The following is a 16,005-nucleotide window of genomic DNA, read 5'->3' on the forward strand; positions in this document are numbered from 1 at the left end:
CATCAGCCTTAACTCTTTCTGGCGCCCTCTAATGTTTGGTTCTCCGAATAATTTCGAAAAATATCGAATGGACAATTGAAAAAAAGTGGATGTTTTGAACCTTTCATTTTGTACATATCTTGTAAATACTGTTTTTGCGCCATTTGGCTATGGTTTCCTTCACGTTGTCACTTGCGCCGTCACTCCATTATCACGAGCACATTGTACACTTTCTTCTTTAGGGTTGCTTTTTGGTATTCATACCAAGTAGTGCTGTTACAATTTGTATATATTTTTCATTAATCTTCTCCAAATACATGACGCCCACGGGCGCATTAATCAAATTATTTGAAGCCTCATTTTTACTTGCTTTGTGGTTTGTAATGTTTTGTGCATACAATTACAAAGAATTCAATAATTCCTGCTGAGATATCGATCTATAAGTAAGCATGCCCTGGACATTAATGAATTGATTATCGACAATAAGTTGGACCTCTTATTTATTACCGAGACTTGGTTGAAGGAAGACTGTAATCCAGACATAGTGGCTGCTCTGCCGCCAAACTTTACCTTGTGCAGGCAAGATAGAGAGGTTGGCAGGGGAGGGGGAGGGGGAGTTGCCATTATACATAGGGAGACCATGCAGGTAAAGACCTTTACCCTACAAGGACTAAAAGGAGCAGAAAATATGGGCTTTTGTTGTACCATGCATAACTCCTTCTCCTTTTCTGGGGTATTGCTGTATCGGCCTCCAGGCAATAGCAACACTTTTTTAGAATCCCTGGGAGATGCCCTTAGTGAGACAGTGCTTAGGTACTCGAACTTCACTCTTCTTGGGGATGTTAATCTTCATTTGGAATTTGACAATAGCCCAGGAGTGTCATCTTTTCTAGAAATGATCTCCATCTTGGGACTTAAAGAGATGGTCCAGGGTCCATCTCACCGTGGAGGGCACACGCTTGACACCGTTTGCACCAACCTAAAGTCCTTACAGATTAGTAATTCATTGCCACAGGTTTGGTCGGACCACAGTTTTATTCCCTTTGCCTTCTTTATTCCCCAAAAAGTTAGCACAGGTATAAGTTATAATGACCCTACTAACGTCTTCAAGCGGAAATGGCTTTCATTAGTCTCTAACCTCCTTCTGTTAGCTACGGCTCAGGACACGGTGCCTGTACTCATTGGGGAACCAGAAGAGGACTCAGTTAGAATGTTTAACTGGATCACATCTATAGGGAATAAATTGGAACCCCCTAGAAGAGGTACTAGAATTTCTAAAAGGAAGATCCACAGTGACCCTTGGTTCTCCAAGGATCTTGTGGATCTTCATCTACACAGTAAGCAGCTTGAGCGTAAGTGGAGGAGGGGATACAAAACATCTAACCTGCATACCTTCAGAGCTTTCAGGAAGAAATATAAACTGGCTATTAAAATTGCAAAAAGGGAATACTTTTTTAATCGAATTTTCATAGTCGAGAACAACCAAAAAGAAATATTCAAAAACGTAAAATCTTTCACAGATCCTAAGGTCCTGCATACTACTATCCCTCCGTCGGTGGCACTTTGTAATGAAATTGCATGCTACTTTGACAACAAGGTTAAAAACATCCAAAGGAACTTTAGGACTTTTAGACCGGAAGATTTTACTGACGAAAGAGCATTAGATCCTGGTTCAAATATTCCTGTCTTGCAATCATTTCAAGCTGCCACATTAGCCCAAACGAAAGAGGCTATTTTAGCTTGTAAATCTGGATCACCATTGGACGTATGTCCTCCAACTTTTTTACATCATATCATTGATGTGGTCAATCCAGTTATTAATGGTATAGTGAACTCCTCCCTCGCCTTGGGTATTGTTCCCAAGGATTGGAAATTTGCCATTGTCAAACCGCTAAAAAAGAAACAGAATGTAGAGTCCTCAATCTTATCCAACTATAGGCCAATATCTCTCCTACCAATTTTGGGTAAGATCACTGAGAAAGTAGTATATCAACAACTTGTCAGCTTCACTGAGTCTGCATCATTCCTTCATTCTCGACATTCTGGTTTTCGTCCAAAACATTCGACAGAGTCAGCCCTACTTGAGATATCTGACACCCTAAAATTCATCATGGATAGTGGCAGGAAGGCAGTCCTGATTCTTCTGGATTTGTCTGCCGCGTTTGACACCATCTCCCATGACATCCTGTTAGCCAGATTAAGATCATGTGGCATTACAGATCTGGCATTGGCCTGGATCACACCATTCCTGTCCAACAGGAAACAAGTCGCCTCCTTGGGTTCCTGTGTGTCATCTGAACGCATGGTCTCTACGGGTGTCCCACAGGGGGCCTCTATCAGTCCCCTGTTGTTTAATATATACATGGCCCCGCTGATCTCATTAATCTCGTCCTTTGGAATTGAGACTACATCTTATGCTGATGATACCCAACTCATTCTGTCTCTGGAAGATAGATCAACAACAGTGGAAGAGAATTTCAAAGCTTGTTTCTCAGCGATCAGTAAATGGATGAATAACAACCATCTCTGCTGTAACACCGATAAAACAGATTCTTCCCATTGGTAAAAACAATGCGTTTCAACCCAAAGATTGGTGGCCAGATGATATTGCAGCCCCTCCCTCAGCGGTTGAGGTTGCTAAAAATCTGGGGGTATTGTTTGACTCCTCTCTTTCATTTAAGCCCCATGTCTTAAAACTAACGGGGATCTGTTTCAGTTATTTCCGTACATTGAAAACGTTTTTCAATCTCATTCCATCAGCAGCAAGGAAAACGGTGACAGTAGCTCTCATACTGTCTCAGCTGGAGTACTGCAATAGCCTTCTCGTTGGGACGAATAAATCCTCCCTGAGACGGCTTCAGGTAGTCCAGCATGCAGCGGCCAGATTGGTCTTGGGACTCCCTCGTAGATCATCCACTTCTGCTGCACTGAAGGCCCTGCACTGGCTTCCGATTCCTAAAACAATCCTCTTTAAATTACTTCTGACGACTTTTAGAGCTGCACGGGGAGTCTGCCCTGCTTATCTCTCCATCAGATTTAAACCATACACTACAACCAGGACATTACGATCAAGTTCTGCTAATCTTTTGGCAATAGGCAGTTTTAAATTGTCATCAAAAGGAGGGAAATCAGCCACTGTACTGGGAGCAAAAGCATGGAACAATCTGCCAAGGGACCTGAGAGCAATACAACGCGAAGATCTATTTAGACGAGCCCTCAAGACCTGGATCTTTGGCCTCACAGATGCCTGCTCCCTGGCCTTGATTTAGTCTGGACAGTTACAGTTAGTCTTGTTATCTGCAGCGCCAGGAGACTCCTTCAGGAGTGACAGTTGCGCTATATAAACCTTTCTTTTCATTTCATTTCATTTCATGCTGGTTAACAGCATAAGAGCAACTTCGGTTACCCCACTTGGTTGACCTCTTTCGGCATGTGGCAGAGAAGGGCTCCTTTCCCTCTGAGACCAATGTATCCACCATAGTGGTTATCCCCAAAACCCAGCTACCTTCTCTCTCCTGTGCAGACTACTGTCCGATTTCCTTAATTAATACCGAAATGAAAATCTTTGCCACAGTCCTGGCCCAACCTCTCCGTCCCCTGCTACACAAATTGATCCATCCAGACCAATGTGGCTTCATGCCGGTGTGTAGAATTAGGCACTGCATACGACACCTCCACCTTGCCCTGGCCCACCGCCACCTCCTTTCGCCATATTTTGGCCTGCTGGTCATTGATTTTGAGAAGGCCTTCGACATGGTTGGGTTGGGCTACTTGGAAGACGTTCTCACTATGATGGGCTTCGGCCCTCAGTTCTAACGCCTCCTTCAAGTCCTGTACTCCAACCCCAGAGCCAGAGTTCTGACCAACTGGTCCCTCTCTGAAGCGTTTCCAATCTGAAGAGGCACGCGTCAGGGGTGTTCTCTCTCGCCACTCCTATTTGCACTCGCAATGGAGCCCCTGGCCTGCCTCATATGCAATGAGTCCCAAATCCAGGGGTGGTCTTGGGATCCCAACCAGGTGGATAAAATCCCCTTATACGGGGACAACGTCCTTCTTTTCTTAGCTGACCCGGAGAGCTCTGGTCCGCGCTGCTTGGAGGTGCTCCAGGCCTTCGAGAACGAATCGGGCCTGTGACTCAACCCGGCGAAGTCCACTCTGATCCCCCTCCACCCCTCGAGGGCCTGTTTTGACCGGCAGTCTAATATCCCGTTATGGGGACAATCGTTTAAGTACCTGGGAATCTGGGTGGCACTGCTTCCGGAGCTGGAATGGGCTCTTCACATTACACCCCTGGTCACGAAAGCCAAAACCGACCTTAAGCACTGGCAATCTCTTCCCCTCAACTTCCTTGGACGAGGGGCGCTCTTTAAAATTATGATCATTCTCCGTTTCCTGTACATTCTTCAAAATACCACCTTTCATCTCCCGGGTAGTTGGTTTCGAGACTTCGATGGGGTGATCACTAGGTTCCTGTGGGGGAGCGGGAGACCACGTACAGCCCTGGCTCGCTGCCGGATTCTTCCCCTTCAACGGGGGCACAGGCATGACGAACCTTCACCTCTACTACCTGGCCACCAAACTGATAGTTGTTCACGATTGGTTCAATGGAGGCTGGTCTGACCTGGCCTACCGGGTTGAGCTTCGCACCATGGACTTCCCACAAATCTAAGCCTTCCTGTACGGGATCCCTATTCCACAAGCGATTCCTCCCATCACCAGGGCGGCCCTGCGCTATATGAGATGGGACAAAAGACTTACCCAACACACACCTCTATGGCACGGTACAACGCTGCATGAAACATCGACCCTAGAGGGCTTCCGGCAGTGGGATCAGGTTGGGATCTAGCTTCTTGGGGATGTCTGGGTGGGAGAACATGCCAGGACCTTCTCAGACCTGCAGCAGCATCACTCCTTCAACACCACCCAATTTTACAAGTACTTACAGCTCCACCACGCCCTTACTACGCATATCTCACCAGGCACCTCACTACCCGAGTTCAGCCTGCTGGAGGCCCAGGTCATGATGTGGGACTTAGGTAGTGGAGGGGTGTCAGGGATATATCGATCCCTCACGAACAATGGCCCTACCACTCTAGACTCGCTGTGAGCCCGCTGGGAGGGATGGCTGGGTCCCCTAGAGGAGGCAGACTAGCGCAACGCCCTTATGGTCCCCAAAACTTTGACGACCTCCTCTAAATTGCGTCTCGTCCAACTACACACACATGGCTTATCTCACCCCAGTGCGCTCACACAGGGCAGGACTGCACCCCTCCCCAGACTGTGCACGTTGTTGCCAAGCCCCGGCCAACTTCTACCATATGGTCTGGCTGTGTCCTGGGCTCACCCCATTCTGGTCAGCCATGGAGTCTGAACTCATGCAAACTCTGTGGTGGCAGGTCCCTCATGATCCTCTACACCTTCTTTTTGGTGGGCTCAGACCAATCCCCCTACTATACGAAAGTAACAACGAGGGGTGGATTGGTGCGCAGCCCAGGAGGAGCCCCTCTCTGAGGCCCGGGGATGCCCTGAGAGATTCCTTCGGATATGGGACAAATGGCTAAATCTAATGTCCTGAGTCACGTGTCTGATTTTTCTCCTACCTCGTTGCATTGCTTCTCAGGTGGAGTGGTATGTTCGGTGGTGCTAGATCATGGCTTGGACTTTTACTGTTTGCCAAAGATGCACTTTGAATTACTATGTGCTTACATGCTGTCCTTTGTATGCTTGATCTTTTATATGCAAATAAAGTTGATTATCAAAAAAAAGAGCAACTCCAGTATTGGTTAGGGGAGTTGGCTCAGAAGCTCTGCAGTGTTTGCAGCTCTGTGCTCTCTTGTGAATGAGTTTTGAAGCGTTGTCTACCTCTTGTGAAAAGAGCAGTTCCTCTCATACTTCCAGAGCTACACTCTACTTTGGGAGGTAATATTGTGGACTTTTGCTAACTCCTGCTGTTTTTGCCTGATGTGCAAAAGAATCTGTTTCCTACTTTAAAACCCCTACAGCCTCCTTCTCGTTATTATTTTTGTTCACACCCCTCTTGACAGCGCAGTAGTCTCTTGCTAAACAGTCAAATGCCTGTCTGTTCAGTGCCAGAAGTGTGCACCGTGACTTATAAAGTAACCAACTTCTTTTGGAAACCTTCTGGGGCAGCCAGCTCTTGTGCCTCGACAAGCAATAACATTCTGTGAGCATGAGAGGCAGAAGGAGGTAGTGAGGAATTATGGGCTGTGTGCTGTCATAATGGCAGACAGGCACACTTGTCTTATTCTTTCATATATCTGAACCTGCATGAAATCCAAACTGGCTGTTTCTATGAAATAACTACAGCCAGGGTAATGTGTAAAAACATAGCTATTTCTACACTTATAATGAGGCTTTATTGCAACAGTAGAAGAAAGATAAGGTAATGGAAGTCACAACTTCCATATGTGGTGGTGCACTGGAACCTCAATCACACATCACACATGCACTGACTCATGCAACCAGTAGCTGTGGGCCTTGTTGCATAACGCCACACACTGACAACTATGTTGACCCCTTGTTGCCTTTTTGTGAGGGACCGGTGGAGAGGAGTAGGTTAGTATGTTTTTTTAAAATTTGATGCATTGTTTTATTTAGTTTGACACCTTGCCACACCGTGTGAGAAACTCGCCCTACCTTTAGCCATAACTCCAGAGCTCTTAATGGTTCTGTTATAAACACTGTTTATAATGGAACATGATAGAGAGCTTTGGGAATTGCACCTGAGGTTATTTCTGAAGTGTCTGCCTGATCAACCCACTACTTCCCAAAGAAATCAGATGTCACTGTTGTGCCAAGCTACCAGAGGATGAGCACAGGTTACATTTTAGTGGGTTTCTGACTTATCCTGACTAGAGTGGTGGTCCCTACTTTGACAGGGTGCATACCTCTGCCAAGTAGAGATCCCATTTCTGACATTAGTGATCAGCAGTGAGAATAGGACTTGGGTTTGTGCAATACCATATAGCAACTCATTGTTTACTGCAACTCTTTACTAAGACCAATGCAAGCCCTTTTCAGTTCTCCCTGATTGATTTTTTGATCTTTCTGCTAAAACCATGTCTCACTCTGCAGAAGCAGCACTGCACCTGCACCTGTGGTAACTGATTTTGAGCTGGCTAGATTAGAGTCTAACACTGTAAGGATTTTCAAGTGTCTACTGGAGGCTTCACCAGGAAGGTGGAGCTACAGAAGACTAACCGGAGACCCAGGTAGCAGGAGTTGGCAAATCAGGGGAGGAGGAGCAGGAAATACATGAGACGGAGGATGAGCTGATCCTGGATTCCAGTGTGGTTTTGGGAATGCCTGTGAAGGGCGCCAACACTGTGCTGGCAACCTTGGTGATTCCCAGAGCAGGAAGCAGTGTCTCCTCAAAGAACTTGTTCCCAGAAGAGCTGGCAGAGAGGAGGGAACAAAGGAAGCTCAAGCTGGACCTTGCTAAGCTAGAGCAGGAGCAGACATATGTTATCAAAATCAGAAAAAGCAGGCTCTGGAAGAGAGGAGGCTGGCAATGGAAGAGAGGAGGATGGTCCATGAGCTCAGCCTCAGAGAACTGGACATAAGAGTCCTACAAGTGGGGTTCAGCAGCAGCAATGGTGGCTGCATACCTGCAGTGTCCACTAGTGATTCAAAAGTCAGCATACTGAAGGATTTGGTGCCCAGTTATGGAGGGGGGGATTATACAGATAAATTGTTTGCAGCCTATGAAGTGGCTCTGAGAGTGCACTAGGTCCCAGAAAAGTTCTGGGGTGGTGGTGTATGGCGGTATATGCCCACAGTGTGGAGGGACACTCTCCTTACATCAGAGGTGGACGACCAGATGTGCTACACTGCTATGAAGATTGTAAGCACGTTCCTGAATAGGATGGTGTCACTCGTAATGCTCTCGGAATGAAAATTAATTTGTGTTTTTTCATGGAGTAGACCAAACGATGATAATTCAAAGGTCAATTGAGTTTATTAAACCTTTTCTTCAGGTAATCCTGTAGAATCATGTACATTCTGTTCATTCAATATAACATTATCCAAATGCCCATTATTCAAATGCCCAATGCATTTCGGGCTATCAGAGCCCTTCATCAGGGGCAGCACTCTGAAAAGAGAAAACCAGGAGTCAGCCTGGGTACCTCAGCGATACTGCTGGGAACAAAACTGCAAAGTTTAAAAGAACTGAAATAATATCAGGGTTAATCCCAAAAGGTAAAAAGAAGGTATATCGATGCATAAAAGGAAAGGAAAACGGTTAAATCACTGGTGCTCAGAATAGTGACTAACAGTTATGCATAGATGGTAAATGACTGGTGCTGAAAGACCCACTAATTGTGATGGAGGGATTTAACGCAAGCCGCGGTGCGTTCGGTGAAAACGAGAGTTCAAGAAAAACAAACATCCATAAAAATGTGACCCAAAGGTTGAAAAGAGAAAAGAAAGTAGTTCCAACTCGTTACAAACAGAAACGTGTCTGCGGTTGCCCGTGATTAAATAAAGTCAGTAGCGGCTGTTAGAGTGAATAAAATTACCGACATGTTAACCAAAAATACACACGAAGATGTCTATATCAACTTACGGTTGGGCGTGAAGGTTTAAGTATCTATGCTGTCGTGAAACGCTTCTAAACGATCCGACAGTGTGTGTGATCCCAACTGGTGGCGGTCATGTGACGTGGGAAACGTGAGTGAATAAGAAGACTGGTGGTATGGAACTACATAGAGAACAGACTCGTAGTTTCAATCAAAGAAACTACGCAGAAAACAGACTCGTAGTTCTCCTTGAGATTATTAAAGCGTTTTGTGTAAAACAATCTGTAAACAAATAGAACAAAAGACTAATGAAAATCCAAACATCTCTCCATTGTGCAGTGCGAATACTAACATGATTTGAACCAAATAAATATGGACCTGATCTAGAATGTGAATCGTCCGGTTAATAAAAAATAAACAAATGTCCAACATAAAACAGAAAGGAGAATCCGCATAAGACTCAATGAACATAAAAGCAATATACGAACTCTACAGGCAAAATCTCCGATCGCAAATCATTTTCATCATTCGAAACACAATATTTGCCAATTAAGTTTTTTGATTTTGGAACAAATACCCCTTTTGAGGGGACGGGACAACAATAAATAATTGTTGCAAAGAGAAATCTTTTGGATACACAAACTTAACTCCATTCACCCAAAAGGTCTCAATGAGCGTTACGACCTTGGTTGTTTTTTGTAACGAGTCCCCTACCATCGAACATTCATGACCAAGTGACATTCCGTCCTTCTTGGAAACCTAACTATCCTGTAGATACCGGTTTCTTGAACTGATACGCCACTACCTACAATTCCCTCATGTTTGTTTCATTTTATAACTTCTCAAGCCAGCCTTAGATCATTGATATACATTGAATACTGGAGACAGCGAATTCATTGTCCCCGTGAATTTACTTTTTTGATGCATACTTTCTCGATATATACTTTTATGTTGGACATTCGTTTAGGTTTTATTAACCAGACGATTCACATTCTAGATCAGGTCCATATTTATTTGGTTCAAATCATGTTTGTATTCGCACTGCACAATGGAGAGATGTTTGGATTTTCATTAGTCTTTTGTTCTATTTGTTTACAGATTGTTTTACACAAAACGCTTTAATAATCTCAAGGAGAACTACGAGTCTGTTTTTTGCGTAGTTTCTTTGATTGAAACTACGGATCGTTTAGAAGCGTTTCACGCCAGCATAGATACTTAAACCTTCACGCCCAACCGTAAGTTGATATAGACATCTTCGTGTGTATTTTTGGTTAACATGTCGGTAATTTTATTCACTCTAACAGCAGCTTCTGACTTTATTTAATCACGAGCAACCGCAGACACGTTTCTGTTTGTAACGAGTTGGAACTACTTTCTTTTCTCTTTTCAACCTTTGGGTCACATTTTTATGGATGTTTGTTTTTCTTGAACTCTCGTTTTCACCAAACGCACCGCGGCTTGCGTTAAATCGCTCCATCACAATTAGTGGGTCTTTCAGCACTAGTTATTTACCATCTACGCATAACTGTTAGTCACTATTCTGAGCACCAGTGATTTAACCGTTTTCCTATCCTTTTATGCATCGATATACCTTCTTTTTACCTTTTGGGATTAACCCTGATATTCTTTCAGTTCTTTTAAACTTTTCAGTTATGTTCCCAGCAGTATCGCTGAGGTACCCAGGCTGACTCCTGGTTTTCTCTTTTCAGAGTGCTGCCCCTGATGAAGGGCTCTGATAGCCCAAAATGCATTGGGCATTTGAATAATGGGCATTTGGATAATGTTATATTGAATGAACAGAATGTACATGATTCTACAGGATTACCTGAAGAAAAGGTTTAATAAACTCAATTGACCTTTGAATTATCAGCGTTTGGTCTACTCCATGAAAACACACGAATTAATTTTCATTCCGAGTGCATTACGAGTGAGACCATCCTATTCAGGAACGTGCTTACAATTTTGATAATGACATCCCTGCTCAGGGGGATCTACTCGTCTGCACCAGTAACCTATTTTAAAACAGCACTTGACACCGAAGAAACCGAGTGCGCACATCCTGCTTTTCAACACTGCTATGAAGGCCATCTTAGTATGCAATTTTGGGTTGACTCCTGAAAAGTATAGATAATGGTTCAGGGCCAGCCACAAACACTCCACACAGACCTGGGTGGATTTCTTGGATTATGCTAGTAAGGCACTGTAAGTAAGTAATTTTATTGCATATAGTTAATTAAAACCATTACAATTTGTGTTAAAAATCATCGATTTGTCAGAAACAATGAATAGTTAATAAAGGTAGGAAATTTCCTTTTTACAAAATTCTACATTCATCAATGCTAGTCAACAATAATCTGTGTATAAATGATTTCTCTATTTTATCCATCTTTTGTCATATATTTAAATCATGTGCTAAAATCATAGGCAGTGTTGCAATTTCACAATACAATGTTGTCGCTCATTGTTGGTGGTCGTCAACTTTCTTTGTAATGATTGTGTGCGAAAAGTGCAAAAGCGCGCGGATCCTCAATGACATAGCCAAAATCATGTGTTTAGCAATGGTTGTGCTAAGTGTGCATCGGTCTTCAAATACTTGACTGAAGTCATGTAGAAAGTGCAAATGTAAACTTAATATTACAAGACCTCCTGTTATCAGTCATCTATTACAGGGTTCAAAGTTTTGAGCAAATAGCAAGTATGGAAATGACATATGTACTTATCGTTGTGCTGCTACTACAATATACTTGTGAACACTATTTGTTTGATTTTGATAGTAGTAGGTCAACTTTCTGCAGAATTCTGCCTGCCCTACATGAGGTCTGTAGTGAATGGCTGTTTAGTAGTAGCATTATGGCTGGTCGACAAGATCTAACTTGGAAGGAACAGAATACATAGAGTAAATAATGCTTTCTCAAATGGTTCACAGCTGGACAAATACACACTAGGGGGCAGATTTACAAGAAAGTGACGCATCTGTAGAGATGCGTCACTTTCCCTGCGCCAACTTGCCAAATCCTTGCGTCACCATGGATGCGCCGTATTTACAATACGGCGCACCATGGCGCAAGGATTGACAGATGCGTCAGAAATTCTGACGCATCTGTTGATGGAAAAGTCAAGCATTGCTGGAGTCGTGTCGCAAGCACGACGCAACTCCAGCAATGCTCAGGGCCGCCCTATGCCTAACATGCTGCGTCAATTCTTACGCCTGCTTAAAGAAGGCGCAGGGTTTTGACGCAGCATGGATGTAAAAGTGACTCAGTGAAATCTTGTAGATTTCACTGCGTCACTTTTATGGGGCTTCCTGTGACAGAACGCCCACCCTGCATACATTAAACCTGACGCAGGTTTAATGTGGCGCAGGGCTTCACAACGTGACGCATCTCCCTAGATGTGTCACGTTGTAAATGGGCCGCAACTTTTACGCTGCCGCTGCGTCACAAAAGTGACGCAACGATAGTACAAAAGTGACGCAAGGGGCTTGTAAATCTGCCCCTAGGTGTATAAGGGATTCTTCCGCCTGTCCACAAAGTCTGGAAAGCATGGTTGGCCATGATTATTTCCCTGTTGGGACCTGGTCTTTTAAAGTAAATGCTCCCAATCTGACCAAGAGTAGCTGATGTTGGATTGATGGAGTTATAGGCTGGACAAGATATGGCTGGGGCGATCAAGTCTCGTATGTAGATAGGACCATCCAGTCATGTTTTTTCTTTGCTAGAGCAGCTTTGTCCATTATCCAAGCCTTTTGTTTTGCTGCGGTATTGACAATTTTTTTGAATGCGATGAAACTATAATCAGTATCCCAGGCGTCGTACATGTCAAGCATTGTTAGTGCGTGTTCAAGTACTGTATGCCAGACTTTTGTTCCCTTGGGTTGGTTCTTCATTTCTGTCCAACAATACCCCAACAAGGAATCCTCTTGCGCTGCTTTTAATTTCCAGCACGTTTTTATTATTGGAGCTTGTCTGACGGGATGTTGATTTGATAACCCGAATTCTAAGCGAACTTGAGCTTGTGACATGAATTGCAGAATCCGGAAAATTTGTTTGAATAAACCTGATTGTTGGAGATTCGACAAGTTGGCGTCTTGACCTTTGAGTAATTCGGAGCCGTAAGTAAGGGTAGGGAGAAATTTGGGAATAATGACTTTTAATAGGTGCGGGTTTGATGGACACTGTAGTTTCAGTTTTAACATGTTTAATGCAAAACAGAGTTTGTTTGCTTGAGCTTTTCTGAAGTTTAGATGTTCTTTTAGAGAGAACCTTTTGTTAGCCACTACTCCCAGGTATTTGTAGGAGTCACAGTGCTCTACTCTGTTTCATGCTGCGTACCACTGGTATTTTTTCCTGTTTGGCGCTGTCTTTGCTGAGAAACACATAACCTTAGTTTTCTTCAGGTTCATGGACAAGCCGTGGTCTTCGGTATATTCAACCAGCTTTGTGATCAACCGTTGTAGGCCTGCTGGTGTCTGGCTGCATAGAATGATGTCGTCTGCATATTGCAGGCTTCTTATTTTACAGTGTGTGATTTTCGGGGGGGGGGGGGGGTCACTTTGAACTTCTGAGAGCCTCTTGTCCAGGTCTGCGGTGAAGATGTTGAAAAGACTGGGAGCCAGGCGTTTACTGTGGGTCCTACTGCCCCCCGGAGTAATCCACTATGCCTCACTGATCTTAATTCTGCTGTTTGATTTAGAGGGTCTGGTTATCGTTCTGTTTCTATTGTTCCTATTTCTATTCCCCATTTAGCAAAGGAATCTCTGTGACTCCAAGCTTCCGTTGTAGTTTTTGGATCGCTCCAGGTTACGGCCGTCATTTCCCTCCCATTTGCATTTGGGAGTGATTTGAATTGAATGCTTACTATATGGTTTGTGTTTAGATGTCTTAGTGTTTCAATCGAGTTTGCGAGCTTTAGTATTGCGCTGCGATTAAGAATGTCGTAGGTTCCACTTGAGATGTAATGTGGAATCAGTTCCAAAGTTACTAGACGTTCTGGACAAATTTGTCCTTCATTGCTTTTCCGGTGATCAAATTTATGGCGGTGTAAACTTGCAGAAATTCCACTGAGTATGGCCTCTTCTGCCCGTAAAATCCCCTCAGTTGAAATTTGGGGGCAAGTTGTGTTTATCACAATGGGATTGATTCTATCAGCTTTTGTTTTTTGCAATTTGACTTTTTCTCCTGATAATGGGGAGTGATCAGTCTGAATAACCGAGCTATGCATGGGTTTCGGTGGGTCCTGCAATTCTACCACAATTTTGCTGGTTTGGGCTTTTGCTTGTTTGGAAAAGTGCACAAAAGATATGATCCGCACACATTAAATGTTAAAGAAACAATTCCACCAAATATCGTAATTTCTTTTTTTCTCTCTAATAGATTCCACCTTGCAATATTGTTTCTGCACTTCCGTATTTGAAATCCAAAATAAGGCAAAGATTAATCAATATGGCTCCTTGGGTAAGGTCAGATCATAGTCGACTCGTAAGTCATTGAAAGTATAACGGGCAAAGTATCCCTCTGTTTGCAATCAACACCGTCAAATACGGAAGTGCAGAAAAGATATTGCGAGGTGGAATCTAGAAGAGAAAAAAGAAAATACACATTACTCAGTGGACAGTTGATGAGCCCTGATGAAGTCCTTAAATAGGACGAAACGCGTTGGCTACTGTGAAGAAAGGAGAACTATATTCAAAGAATATTTTTAAATGAGCACATACTTGACACTTGTTTTCCAGAGGTGCACCAACACTTGGTTAAGAGCAAGCTTACTGACTCAAGGAAACCTCCTGAGGAGGCAGGCATTTGGGTCAACACCAGAGTGTCCAAGAATGTATCTAGGGAGGAATCCGAAAAGGGTGGTCAGGGCTCCCAACAGAAGAAAGAGGAGGGAAATGAAAAATATGGAGTTCTTCAAAGCCCCCCACAACAACTCACAGGGCAAAAAGTCTGGTTCTCATTTCCAATCAGGACACCAGAAGAAAAGCTACCTTGACAAAAGTCAGCAGCCCAAAACTCCCAGTTGCTATAAGTTTGGTGAGTATGGACACTAAACGGGGGAAAAGGGGGAAAGTGACAAGAAAAGAGCATACCTTCCCATTGGAGGAAAGGTTTCAAGGGTGGTGAATATAGTGCTGGGGAGGAGTTTGTCCCTTTTAATGGAGGGGGAGTTTAGTGGGGGTTACCCTTGTATCCCTGGGTGACAGTGAGATGGTTCCTAAGATCCATGTGCCCTCAAATACTACATAGTCAATGGGCCACCCTCAAAGGGCATGGTGTTGAGGCTCTGAGGGCTACAGGTGCCAGTATGACTATGGTAAGGAGTCAGCTGGTGCTCCCAGAGCAGTTGATTCCCAATGTATTCCACCAAGTTGTGGTGACTGACGACAGAGAGGGTCACTATCAAGTGGCCCTATTCCATTTGAGTTGGGGGAGGTTTAGGTCTTCTAAAGGTTGCTGTGAGCCCTGCCATGCCTGTGGACTGTTTACTTAGTAATTACCTTGGGCACATTACCTGAAATGATGTGGGGCTCGAGGCGTGTGTGGAGATGTTGTGGTTACCTATTGGATCTACGCTACTACAAGGTCCATGGCTCCCCAGGATGGAAGTCAAAAAGGGGTGGAGCCTTGAATGACAGCCAAAAATGCATCCCAGAGCATGGAGGAAGATGCAGCAGATTCTGTGTTAATAGAGAAAATCTAAGGAATTTCTGACTTGATCTCGAAAGATGGGGTCTCTGAGTGCATTTGGTGGGAGTCTCCATGAAAATGCTGGGCTGCAGGTGTCTGAGGGGCAAACTCCAGTAGGACAGCGCATTTTCTGGGGAGGTGTTTTTTCCTGGAGGTCCAAGTGGAGACATCCTTGGTGACCAACCAAAAACCATCAAAGACCGAGTGTTGAGTGTGTACGTGATGCAGGTGCCCTCAGTACTCTCCACATATCGATGAGGTTGTTGTTGTACATAATAGTGTATATCTGAGCGGCTGCCATCGAGGTGTGGATGTCTGGTATGACTAGATCTATCTGCAGACTGATCAAGGATCACATTGAAGTCCCCTCCACAAAGCACGAAGCTTGTTCCAAGGCTGAGAATCTGACCCCACACTTCTGGGAAAAAGCCAGGGCTGCTCACATTGGGCCATTTATGGAAGTAGGATAGATGGTTTGGCCAAGTAGGACACCATGCAGAGTAAAACATTTACCCTCTTTGTCACAAAAATGCCATATTTATTAACCAGAGTTCAACCCTGCAGATAATCACTAAAACATGCTGGGCATTATCCGAGTAGGTGGCAACTTGTGAGTCCACAATCCAACCAGCATGCAGCTGAGATTTAATGGTGTCTGTACGGTGCAGCTCCTGGAAGAGACTGATGTCTATCTTAAGCTGATTCAAATAAGCAAGCATTTGCCTCATTGTTACATGGACATTTCAGGTCAAATATTTAATTGTAGTCATTTAGCCAAGTGCAGCATGTTTGTGTCTTAGCCT

The sequence above is a fragment of the Triturus cristatus genome, chromosome 4_1 (genome assembly GCF_964204655.1).
Source record: "Triturus cristatus chromosome 4_1, aTriCri1.1, whole genome shotgun sequence".
NCBI lineage: Eukaryota > Metazoa > Chordata > Amphibia > Caudata > Salamandridae > Triturus > Triturus cristatus.